At 34.5% G+C, this 12,867-nt stretch overlaps 1 long non-coding RNA gene across 1 annotated transcript in view; it reads left to right on the forward strand.

Annotated features, from left to right (window-relative positions):
• The first annotated feature begins 11,544 nt into the window (after positions 1–11,544).
• The window catches only part of LOC113480911, a 22,740-nt gene continuing 21,417 nt past the window's right edge, over positions 11,545–12,867 (forward strand). The window contains exon 1 of the long non-coding RNA XR_003398575.1: positions 11,545–11,556. This is a non-coding gene — a long non-coding RNA (uncharacterized LOC113480911). The remainder of the gene's footprint in view (positions 11,557–12,867) is intronic.

Below are 12,867 nucleotides of genomic sequence, written 5' to 3' on the forward strand. Positions count from 1 at the left end.
CTAATTATGCTATATTGAATCCCACTGTTGAACATTTCATGCATAATTCAGCACACCTCTCTCTCTTCCCCCACCCCCTTCTTTCTTCCAGATCAACACATAAGCAAGAAATCTGTGGGAATAAGGATAGCCAGGCAAGTTTGTTATGTATGAAATAACTTGTTTTCCCTACAGGCATCATGATCCTCAAAATGAATGAACTCATGACCCTTTTTTCTGCTTATTAAAGGAACTTCTTTATTACTGGCTGTAGTATCAGATAATAAAGTGAGGATATAATATTGCAGAGAGGTAATATCAGGCCTTATTTTTACAAAAGACTAGGTAAAGTTGAGGGTGACATTAGTTACACACACTGGAGTAGGTCTGAAGATCTTTTACATACACACACACACACACACACACACATATATATATATATATATATATATATATACATATACACACTTATATCCCCTCCCCACTTGCAGGTAGCTGAGCTCCCCATACACGTATATTATGGCTGGAAATGGTAGTTTTTCATTTGCATACCCACACTTTATTAGCTACTATGTCTCTGACTCCTTTGACAATTCAGGTAAATGTATTACTAAAATTAGAACTTCATTGTAGCAATTGTTTAATAGTAGTTGACTAGACTTTTACAAAGATATGTTTATTGAGTTTGAGAAACAATCAGAAAAGATGCTTCCCCCCTCTCCAAATTTTTACTTGGTTTCTAAAAATCTATTAGAATTACATGAATCAGATATTATAAATTTTCTTTTTTTTTTTAATAGACACATAATCTGAAACAAAGCCTAAATTTTATTTGTTGCTAAGGATGGTTTCTTCTTTTAAGCTGATCTTTCTCTTTGAAAGGGCAATTTTCAAAACAATTTTACCCTGTTGGGAATAATAGTAATATTTATTCTATTTCATTATGATAACTGGACAAGAAAATAGGCCACGTACATGCTAATTATATAGATCATTGCTACACAGAAGATTTGTTTTTCGTATTAGTATTATTTACATTCAAAAAGATGACATAATTTTTAAAGTAAGAGAGTGATTCTCCCGTAGACATCTCTCTGGTAAACTAGACTCCTTGGATTATAAGGCCTTTGAAGTAGAAAAAGTTTTAGAAGCAGAAAAAAATAACAAAGGCAAGGTTTCCATTCTGAATTCTCTATTTTGAAGCTTTTGCTTTTTCAACCAGAGTGTTTATGTGCCTATACCAGTATCAGTGGAGACATATGAGACAACATCCACAGGTTTTGAAAATTCTGACAGGATAATATTTAACAGAATATGTGTGAAAATGATGGTACATTACTTCTGGGATATGCAGATATCTGAATGCTTTTCTAAAATCAAGAATCAGGCAATAATAATAATAATAATAATAATAATAATAATAATAATAATAATAATAATAATAATAATAACAAATAACAAAATAAGTTTAAGGCACAAAAGCCTTAAAATTATTATTATCATTGCTTTTTTCTTTGGTATCTACAGCCACAGGAACCAAGCTTCCTTTCCATTCTGTCACAAATTTTTCAGGACTATTTTTCTTCTGTTTCAATGATTATTTTTTTTTTTCCAAAATAATTGAAATTAAATTAAGATTACTATGAAAGGAAATTTTTACATTATTGTACATGTGGTGAAAATTCTATGCTGCTCACAAAAACATTTAGGATCCTGTACTATAATTCTCAGTGAAGATGTATTGTTACACTATAAAAAATCTGCTTAATTTCAGCTTTTCTCCATAATGGTAGATTTCTCCATCAGTATGCATAAAAGACAACTATTGAAGTTACAGATCCATCAGTCTACACATGCAAATCATAGAAAAAAAAGACTGGGAGCCCAAGTGACTGCAGTTCTCATACACAGTACTGTGGTTTAGACTGCCTCAGTACAGTTACAGAACTAATTTTTTTTAGGATAACCTAGATTATGTGCTTAGATCAATTGCGTGTTCTCTTTGAAACGGATTTTCATGCTAATTTTCTTAGTTGCCAGATACTCTTTTAGATGCACAGATGCCCAAGCTGCTAGGTGTCTGGTAAGCAGTTACTAGACACCCACAGATAAACTGGAGATGAGCACTTGATTTGTTTGAAATATTGGACTTCCTGCACCTGTTCAGAGAAATTCCACATCACAACCACTCTGAGACTGACATTAAAAACTTGGCATATGCAAACTGTTGGGTATTTTTTAATCTGTTTGACACTGTCCTAGTTCTTCATATTTAAAATCTGACAAACTTAGTTGAGTGAGAGGACCTGTCAGAAAGGAAAAATCTTCCATGAAATGTTCTCTTACTTTTTTTACTCAAAACCTACCCATAAACTATTACATACAAAAACACACTGCCATTTTCAAGTGTGATAAGCTGAAATTCAGTGTCTGCTTCCATATTTGGTCTTATTCTTACTACATATTTTTTTCCTGGCATAATTTCCCTTTAACTTCCTTCTCTCACAAAAGAGTTCATACTTCTCAACATCACTTCTTACTGAGTAAATATTCTTGCTTTTTCAGTGCCTCACCCTTAGAAATTCATGAGCACAGCTCAAAAGCGTGTCTTGGGTCACCAGGTATAATATTGCTCTTTCAGTGGTGTCAGTGTGGGATTCAACTGCATCACCATGATCCTCTTCACTGGGAATCTGACAGGGGCATTGTGTCTTTAGTAGCTGCATCTTTACATCTTGCTCTCACCTTGGTCTATGCAAATATTTCTTCAGATATCTATAATCTGCAGCTGTATAAACTACACACGGGATGGGCAGCAAGCATTAGAAACTCTATGCCATACTCTTTCATGAATACTGCTATTGTGCTCTGAAAATGTCACAGCCTAAGATTGATAGATGCTCTGTATTTACCTTTCTCATTTGAAAAAAACAGCCTTATATTGTAATAGCTAGTTTTGCATCTGTTAAAAGATCGTGGAGACAGAAAAAAGGATTTATCCCTGTTCCAAGGAAAGGTTAAAAACAAAAAAAAAAAAAACCAACAACAACAACAAAAACACACACACACAAAAAAAAAAAAAAAAAAAGGAACTCTTTAATATTAAAGATATTTACTGTAAATGTCTTATCAACAATCTAGGTTTTTGTGAATGTCTCCAAACACTGGATAAATGAGATATCTCTTTCTACATAGTAGGTATGAGATGATTTGTTCTATCTTTTAATCAAGACCATGATCTGTTGATAAGAGATAATGTTTAGCAGTTGAAAAACCTGACTAGGATCATCTAGTCACACTTTATAGTAAATTTTAATTTGGATTATAAATCGCAATGACAGATCAATCCCTAGGGATATAAAGAGATGTACATAAAATGAGAAGACAGAATTCTCTTTTTTCTATTTAAAAAAGCATTTGACTATCAAAAAAAGAGAAAAATCCTTCTTTATATGTTACTTAAGAGTTTAGTATAAGTATTTTGTAAATGCTGTAATGTGATCTGCAGACACAAACTTTCAAATACTTGTGGAATCATTAACATCAAACGATCCCACAAAGAATTACAAGTTTCAAACCAGGATGGGAGTAACACTTCCCTTTGCAAAATCTATTCTTCTGTAAACATGTTTTATTTAATGAACCCAAGCTATGGCAGATACAGAATGCCCACTCCCTGAACTAGCATAAATCTCTGTAGTTCATCTGAAATCAGTACATCCTCAATAGGATAATCAGTGCTATACAGTGCATTAATTGCAATCCCTACTCCAAACTTTAGACACCAGACAACAGTACTAGCGAAAGTAATTATTTGGGATTTAATGATGTGGTAAGGGAAGTAGGAAAGAGCCTGAAAATGTAGAACTTCAGACAGGATGTGAAAGAAAAGCATAAGTGATTGTTATGTGTAGATCACAAATCTCTTCTGCAGTGAAAGACAGGAGACCAGAAACTCAAAGCCCACAATAAAGGAAAGAGACAGTAGAAATAAACAGAAACACAGGAGGCACAGAAATGAATGAAGGAGCATCAGGAAATTATATAAAATACTGTGAATAATAGTGATTTTCATCAGTCATAATCTCAAAATGCTATGATACATTTGTGGGTTTTATTTTTATTTTTTTCAGATATGTGAAAATATCCTTAAACCATCCTATAAATATTTATCAAGACAGCTTTTGACTTAGATATTGTCTTTTGAAGTTATATGGAAATTACAGGTTTTGTTGCTTGAATTGCCCTCTTTCCTTATTTATGCTGGTAATCACTTTTATTTCCAAGGTTTCCTGTTTGCCTGGATTATATAGAACTCCATATGGAAATCTGACCAGGAGCTAACTCCCTTTTATACTTCAGAGCTTTACATTTTGGCCAAACTTTCCTTTTAAACTGCCTGATAAGATGTAATTTCAGATCTGCAGCTTTTTGTACTCCCAAATCTAGTTATCTCCTACGGTTAATTAGACACTCATTTGCATAATTCACCCAATTACCTAATAAAATTCTGTCAAACTGATATCTTTGTATTTACTGGTACTGAACTAGAAAAAATCAAGCTGGGGGAATCCTGCGGTGGCCTTTACTGTAGGCATTTGAATCTGTAATATCTGTTACATCAGTTTGATCTCATGGTCTTTCTGACAAGATTCCCACCATACCCCTATATAGGGAACGCTCTCTACACAAACATAAAGACACTTTTTTCATACATCAGAATTAACATATTATCCATTGCTTTGAAAGAAACTTGTATAATCATATTAAAAAAAAAAAAAAAAAAAAAAAAAAAAAAGTAGTATGAGCAGTATCATGTTAATTTCTGGTACTGCAGTTACCCTAAACTTTTGACAGACCTCCTTGGTATTGTACAAACAGTCAGAAAATGATCCTTCCACTAAAGCACTAGAAACTCTCCTAGACAACTTCCCCTGAAGGCATTTAGCGTAATTTGTGACAACAGCTTGTGTGGTAAATACGTTTTAGGGGAAAACGTATTCACGGGTTGAATGACGGGGTGAAAAAGAAAAAAGAAAAATTACATTTCTAAGAGAAAATAAAACCTGAAACAATACTCCCAGCAAAACACTTCACCACTGTTCAGAGTTAGCATTTATTACAAATGTCAGATCATCTGAGATATTAGTTGGACATTCAAAACTTCACCCTACATTTTCGATTTCTATGTAACCCTTGTCTGTATAGGAGAAGCTGGAATTCACAACTTTGCAGAGACATGTAGGATACATATATTACTAAATAACACTTTTTTTTCCCAACAACTTAAGCCCTATGCATTCCTTGTAAATGATCTGAAACACATTACATGCTATTAAGCTTTTTCAGAAATCTTTGCCATCGCTCTTTATTTCTTAAGTACTGCAAAGGTACATAACAAAAACAAGAGCATTGGGCTCTGTGTTAAATAGTAGTCATCATTCACCATAAGAGTGTGGCTGAAATACAGAACCAAGTCTCTTGTAAGACATCTGCATCTTAAGGAAACTGCATCAGTCAGCAGGAAGATCACACATCTTACATGTTATTTAAAAAATTGAGAACAGCACCTTTTTCTTTATTTCTTTAAATTGTGTGTACAAACTGTCTAGCTACCTTAGATTTTACAGAAACATCTCACAGAAAACGAAAGTGTGGGAATGGAAATGAAAATGCAGTGGAAGTGCAAGTGCAAGCAGACCATGTCATTGCAGTGAAGTGAAGAAAGGAAAAGGGACAGGGTATTTCTGTCATAAGACAGGTTTCTAGAGATCTTTTAGGGCTAAATGTCTCCATAGCATTCATCAGAGATATGTCTGTTCTACTGTCACTACCCACTCATGTCTTCAAATTGTAGGTGTCTACATTTAGCGAACAATTGCAGAACACATGCGGCACACGCACACAATCCTGACAATTCAGGCTGCTAAAATATATCGACATCTCAGCATGAAACATCTCCCACTCCCCAGATGTCTAACTCTCACTTTCATCAGAGACCTTACCTTTAGTTTGTATCCAGACTCATACTGTTATATTGTATTTTAAATGTAAGGCTGGTAAAACAGCAAAGCCACTCTTAGTGACCACTAAGGGTGCCCTATACAAGCTCTTTGATCCCTTAACCTCTGTGGACTACATGACCTGAGAAAAACAGGAGGTACTTGGAAAGAAGATATTTTTGTGATGGGAGATTTCTAGCTCATTTTCTGGGTCTCTTGCATCCCTGCTGGACTTTGTTTGTTTTTTCTTTTCCCTCCTTTCATACGTCTTTCATTCTCTTCCACATCAAATTTCCATTCAGTTTGGTGCCCATGGAAATTACCTAGGAGCACAAGTGTTTATACCTCTTTAAGAAATAAAATTAAGATTTGAAGCTAATTTTATATCCTGATATAAATATAAATTATATTTTCCCTGTGCTGGAACATGCATGAAAACAACTGATTTCTTTCTCCTTATGTGTGTTCTAGAACCATGGTGTCTGCAGAAGAATGGTCTCTCTGAGTCCAAGGTCTGGCCATACTTTTCATAAAATACTGCTACTAGTAATGCAAAGATTCAAGTGCTCTGAGAATGCCTTGTGGATGTAAGGGTGCATAGATAGACGGATGAACTTACTGGTATTTGGTGTAAAAGCTTTCAGTCTTTCTTACTGGGTACACAGTACAGTCTGATATTTAAAATAACTGCCTTGGGACATCTTGTGTATCCTAAGATATACCAAGAGGTATCTAATTTAATACATATGAATGTAAATTGAGATGACCAATTTACTGTTTTATCCTCAGTTTCTATAACACTACAGAAAAAAATCATTCAGTGAGACACGCTTGTGGAGCTATTGTTTTTTATAGAAAGGTTTTTATTTTTTTGGCCTGCATTAAAAAATATTGAATTTATAATAATTGCACAGATAAATTCTGTAATTACCTCAGTGATGATCTCCTAACATTAGATCTAGAGTACAAATCTTCATAACAGGGAAGAAGAATACATAAACCCTTTGTTTGCAAGCAAAATATATACCAGTGTGTAGACAAGGAAAAGCAAAGTACTAACAGGACAAGAGGCAACAATTTTAAACTGAAAGAAGGTAGATTTACCTTAGACATCAGGAAGACATTTTTCACAATGTGGGCAGTCAGACACTGTAACAAGTTGTCCAGAGAAGATGTGAAAACCCCACCGCTGGGAGTACTCAAGGTTAGGATGGATGTGACTTTGAGCAACCCAATCTAGTGAAAGATGTCCCTGCCCATAGCATAGGGGTTGGACTTGATATTTAAAGGTCCCTTACAACCCAGTCCTATGATTCTATAATCAAACATTTGCTCTACCACATTCAGAAGAGCTGCAAAAGAATATTCCAGCGGCAACTCTGCAGTTCCCTTGTGTCCTGAACTGAAAGAAGAGAACCTTTTCCCATTGCCTCACCAGCTCACCTACTCAGAGTCCCCTAAATACTGAACCACAGTGCTGGCATGAGATTTTGTGTTTCTGTACTTTTATCTCTTCCAGAAAGATGTAAGAATAGATTCTTATTAATGAACGGTGGCAATGTCTAGCCCAGCACTGTGAAAAGCCAGGCATATGAAAAGTCCTCTGTTATTTTTATTTTAGTTACAAGTCTGTGTGTACTGATTCATTGAACTATTTTAATTCCTAATAGGTTATTTCTGTTTGAAGATATTTTCTTCATGTCTTTCTTGATCCATGAAATTTTCTCTGGATTCATTTCATTATTCATCATCTCTTCCACAATTTCAGCAAGTTAATTGCAAAAGAAAGCAAAAATCTTAGATATAGCAACAGAATGACTTTCAGTCATACAATACAAATACTCACAAAACCCTGTTATCTCTTTCTTCCTCAGTAATGTGTCATTCTCATGATTTTTTCATTGCAGGCCCTGCTACCTGCAGGTCATTCAGCTGTCCTGTAGCTAATTTCTAAATTCAGTAATGAAAATATCTACAAGATACAAATTTTTTGCTGTAGAAAGGTTGCACCGTGCATGCATAGCACATCATTGCCTTGATCAGGTGCACAGCTGTGTAGACGGCTTGTTGCCATCTGGAGTCCATCTAGGTTACAGAATTGGTAACTGCTTGTATGAAGCCAGATTGATAGATTATATTTTCTTTACTGGGGAGATTGTATTTATTATTTTCATGCTTGACAAAGCTAATGTCTATTAATAAAACTTGTATTTTCCCTTTTAAAAATAACTGTAAACGGAAGCACAATGTCAATGAAACAGACAGCTATATCATGAATACTTTTAAAAATAATAAATAAGCTAGGGACTAAAAATGGGTTAAGAACAAAACTCAAATTTATACACTTAGTTTTTGAGAGATGGATCCAAGATTTACTGAAAGGTAACACCAGTTTCTAACTCTATCTGAAAATACATCTGCTGATGTCACTTATATCTAACACCTAAATAGTAATTCTTAATTAGTAACTATAATCAGGACAATAGGCAATCTGCCCAATGGCACTGAAACGCATGCTGAAATTTTATTAGTTGAAGTGATTTAATGTGCACTGTATGTTAAACACATAAGATTAATGTTAAATAATTGCTATCAGTGAGAACAAGCTTATCATTTCATTGGGCAAATTATGAAGGACATCCTTGGAGCTTGTTGGATTCTCTCAGGAATGCTTTGGAGGTATTATAGAAAGCACATAGTTAAACATCATTATTTCTTGTTTAATACAGCCTTTTAAACAGGAAAATGTTTCCCTCCATTCTTGTTCAATAGGTTTCATGCCAAAGCCTGTTGCCTGTCCAAAGTATTCACACAACATCTTTGGTCATCAAAACATTCTAGAAAATAAATTAGACTGGGAGTTTTTTATGGTTTCATAGCTGCAATAAAAATGTTGCAGAAAATGACAAATATATGTGGGAATCAGGTTGTAAAAGAGTACTTGATATTTCTTTAAAAATCAGTCCCTCCAGTGAAAAGGATTGCTTGGGTGAAAAACTGTTTGCATATTTCTAAATACTTCAACAGGATTTTTCTTCACACTGAAGCTCTGTTTCAGCAATTTGCTCATGTAGTTCTTAGAGAGAGGAAGCAATAAAGGCTTTGAGAGGTATTTACTAAATATTCCTCTGCAACAAGAATGATTTATGGCTTGTTCACACATCATTCTTCACAGGCAGCTGTGTCAGCCAAAGACATTACCATCTCACCCACTGCCAGATGCTTGTTACTGACTCCTGCCAGAGGTTACCATGCCCTCAATCTGCCTGGGCTCTGCTGCTCTTGTTCTCCCCTACCCACTGCAGTCAGAATAAGACAGCAGCACTTCACTATCTAAGCTGCCTATTGTAGCACTTATGTCAGGATCTTAGTGTTGAAAATGCTGTGCAATGCAACTTGAAGGAAATCACTGGCCTTAAACTATGAGGAGGTGCTTCATGGTACTAATCAGTTGTGATGAGCAAATGAAATCTGTTCACATAAGACCTTAGGGGTCCCTCAGAGCCTGATTTTCTACTATCATGTCATTCTGAGGTGCAATGAAACAGAAAAGGTTTTGAGAGTTAGGCCGATAAATACAGTGTATAAAGAAATACTGCTGATAACTTTAAGAAATGAATTATTTGCATTGTACTATTGTAGAATCATAGAATGGTTTTGGTTGGAAGGGACCTTAAAGATCATCTAGTTCCAACCCCCTTGCCATGGGCAAGGACACCTTCCACTAGACCAGGTTGCTCAAAGCCCCGTCCAGCCTGGCCTTGATGATACTGTACTAGATGAATTTTGTCAATTTTTCTGTCTGAAAATAACCTGAAAATAAAGCAGTATTTTCTACAGTGATTGAAAATTTCTGTAAATAATCACGAACATTTTTAAACTTCACTCTTGCAGGTAGTATGCAAGTGGGTGTGTGCATGTGCATGAATATGCACTGTGTTTGCACGTCAGTTGCCAGAATTCTGTGAAATAATGTCAATGTTTATCTACAGTTAGAAAAAATGTAAAAGTGCAATGACAGCAAACATAAAAATATCCTCAAATACTCAATATAGGGCTGAAAATTATGAAACAAATCCTCACATCTAAAAAATGGGTAGTTTTTGTAGGAAAGAGACTTTTTTGTCCTTTTTGTTTATAAGTAGCATTCTGAGCTATACATGTTTATTTATAAATTCATATGCTATCTTTTTTAAGAGATAAAAATGGACAAACTAAACTAGAGAATATTAAGGCTTGATTAACTGGAATTAATTAATATTAACTGAGATATTCCATTACTTTAGAATGTGAAACTGAAAATTAATCTACATAATTTTCCAATAACAGCAAAAACATTTGTAAGCACTCTGAGTAATGGGATTAGAATTCAAACTGATTCTGATAAATGGAGAAACGCTCAAAAATCAACCAAAAAAAATTTATAAAGTAGAAAGAAGTACACCTGGGAAAACAAGATGCATAAATACAAAACAGAGAATAACTAGAGAGTGAGGGTGTTCTAGACAAAGATATGGACATTAGTGAAGAACGGTCAAGCACAGAATATCAGTGTAGATGGGACAAGCATCTTTCTGGAATGCATTAGGAGGATAAAGGACATGAAATAAATCATCCTGCTCTAGTCAGTAGTGTGGAGACCTCAATCAGTATATTGCAGCCCCATATGGCAGAGGCCATGTTGAATTACTCCATAATGAGCACACAGAAAGTCATGCAGGGTTTGTAAAATAAGATCTGTCCCTATTGTACTTTAGAAGACATTCTCTCTTTGGAATTCCACTGTACAGGAAGGATAGGCAAATTAGCACCCTTGTTTATTTATCTTAAATTTTGGCATTAAGACGGCTTGGAAACCAAAGATGAAAAGCTAAAATAATTGCTTAATCTCTATAATAAAAGACTGAAGAAAAATATTTAAAGACCATTTTCATGGTTAAGAAGCTATTATAAAAAAATCATAATTTAGTATACTTTCTGCCCAGTAAGATAAGAAAAAAATCTTTTTTTTTCTTTTTTCAAAAAATAAAATTTAGGGTAGGAAAAAATTCACCGATAAGAGCAAGCAAGTATGGAAATAGACGGACTAGGAAGATTGAAGAATTTGTTCTATGGTTTCAATTGCATATTGAAAATACCTACCTTGGGCAATCCTAAATCACTTTTGTACAGGAGATAGGCTAGATGATCTTTTGAGTTTCTTCATAGTCTTTTTTTTTTTTTTTTTTTTTTTTTTTTTTTTTTTTTAATTCATTGATCTGATAATGATACAAAAAGAGTAAGAGATTTAAATATTTTAAAGATTCCTGTAGGGTCACAAAGATTATCAAAATTTTAATGACTATATGGCTACAATTTCAGAATTGTACACAGTTTATTTTAGATCATTACAGAGAACTACTCAGAAAAAAAATTATAAGTGAGGCTCTCAAATGGAACTTTTAGGGATTTTTGCCTGGAGTGGTGCATAGAAGAGCAAAGAAAATGAAATTAAAAGGAAGAAAATGATAGGCAAACTCTTTAGGAATTCAAACTGAAAGGTAGCAGATAGAATTCTAACATGGTTAAAGTCTATGTATGTTATACAAACCATTATAAAATGGACGTAGTAGTTAGAATGTAATAATCTGTTAAATCCAGGAATGCTACAATAATTTATGTATTTTATGAAAGCCATGATATATGTATTGTGTACTATAATATAATGTTCTGAAATGATAACACAAACCGTAGGGTGTCAGGGCAAAAAAAAAATAGACCTTCCACGTTTGCTGTAAACAAGCCTTTGGCTCAAACATAATGGTAATCCAGATGCTGCTGCAAGATGCATTCCATTAAACTAATTCCTTGCAGAGTTTATGCTTTGCTCAAAGTGTGTGAGTCTCTAGCTATTTGTTAGCAACAAGGTATAAGTAGTAAAGGAAGTATTTTTCATTCAGTATGTTTAAAAAAATAATAATCCAAGTTTTATGGAAAAAGAGTTAATGGAGTGGATTTACCAGGAAGTAAGAGAAAAAAACAAAAATATAGGGAGTCTTTCTAGTGTCTTTTTCCCAGTTCCTTTTCTCCCCTTCCTACTCCACAATATGTAATGAACACAGAATTGCTAGAGGCGACATTTATTCTTGAAGTTATTAGGGCTCAATTACTTTTTGCATGGTTGTATCTATAGCTTCATACAACTGCCTCAGAAAGTGCTGATTTTACTTTTCCCTTGCAGAATTGCTCTTTTATTTTTGTTGTTTTGCAGCAAAAGCTAACATAGGCATATCTAAATGAAGTGTAAGATTTTCTGAAGCAAAAAAAACATACAAAGCCAGAGGACGACAGAACACAAAACTTCTGGAAATGGGACTAGAGGAGAAAAAACTGTGCAAAGCTCTAAAACAGGATTTTTCCTTCTACAGAATCCTCATCCATTTCTACCATTCGTCTGCAGGTATATACCACATGACTTGGTAGAAAGCATACTTGTGAAGGACTTGGTGATAGAAATTTATAATTAATTCAGTCCAAGGTGCACTAGCACATCAGTTATCAGTAGCATTAAAATCAAGGTTTTAAGTGTCTGACTATTTATTTTATAAGCAAATTTTAAAACTCAACTACATATATTCACTTCAGACTGAAATTTAGCAGAGAGATGCAGTCTTTCAGACTATGGCCAGACAACAGAGTGGACTTGACCAATTAATTGAACTGAGTCCATCTGCTGGGTCTTCTCATGCACCATTGGCAAGAACACCAAAAAAAGAGATGTGCTCCCGTGGATGAAGCATCCCAGATTAGCTGGACTCTCTTGGGCTTCATGCAGCTAGATTTTTCTTTTTGGATAAAAGAAATATTTTAATTTCTTTAGCATGAACTGTATTGGGGGGGGTGGGGG

Source organism: Athene cunicularia, assembly GCF_003259725.1.
Source record: "Athene cunicularia isolate RWA chromosome 5 unlocalized genomic scaffold, athCun1 chr5_part1, whole genome shotgun sequence".
In the NCBI taxonomy this organism is placed as follows: domain Eukaryota; kingdom Metazoa; phylum Chordata; class Aves; order Strigiformes; family Strigidae; genus Athene; species Athene cunicularia.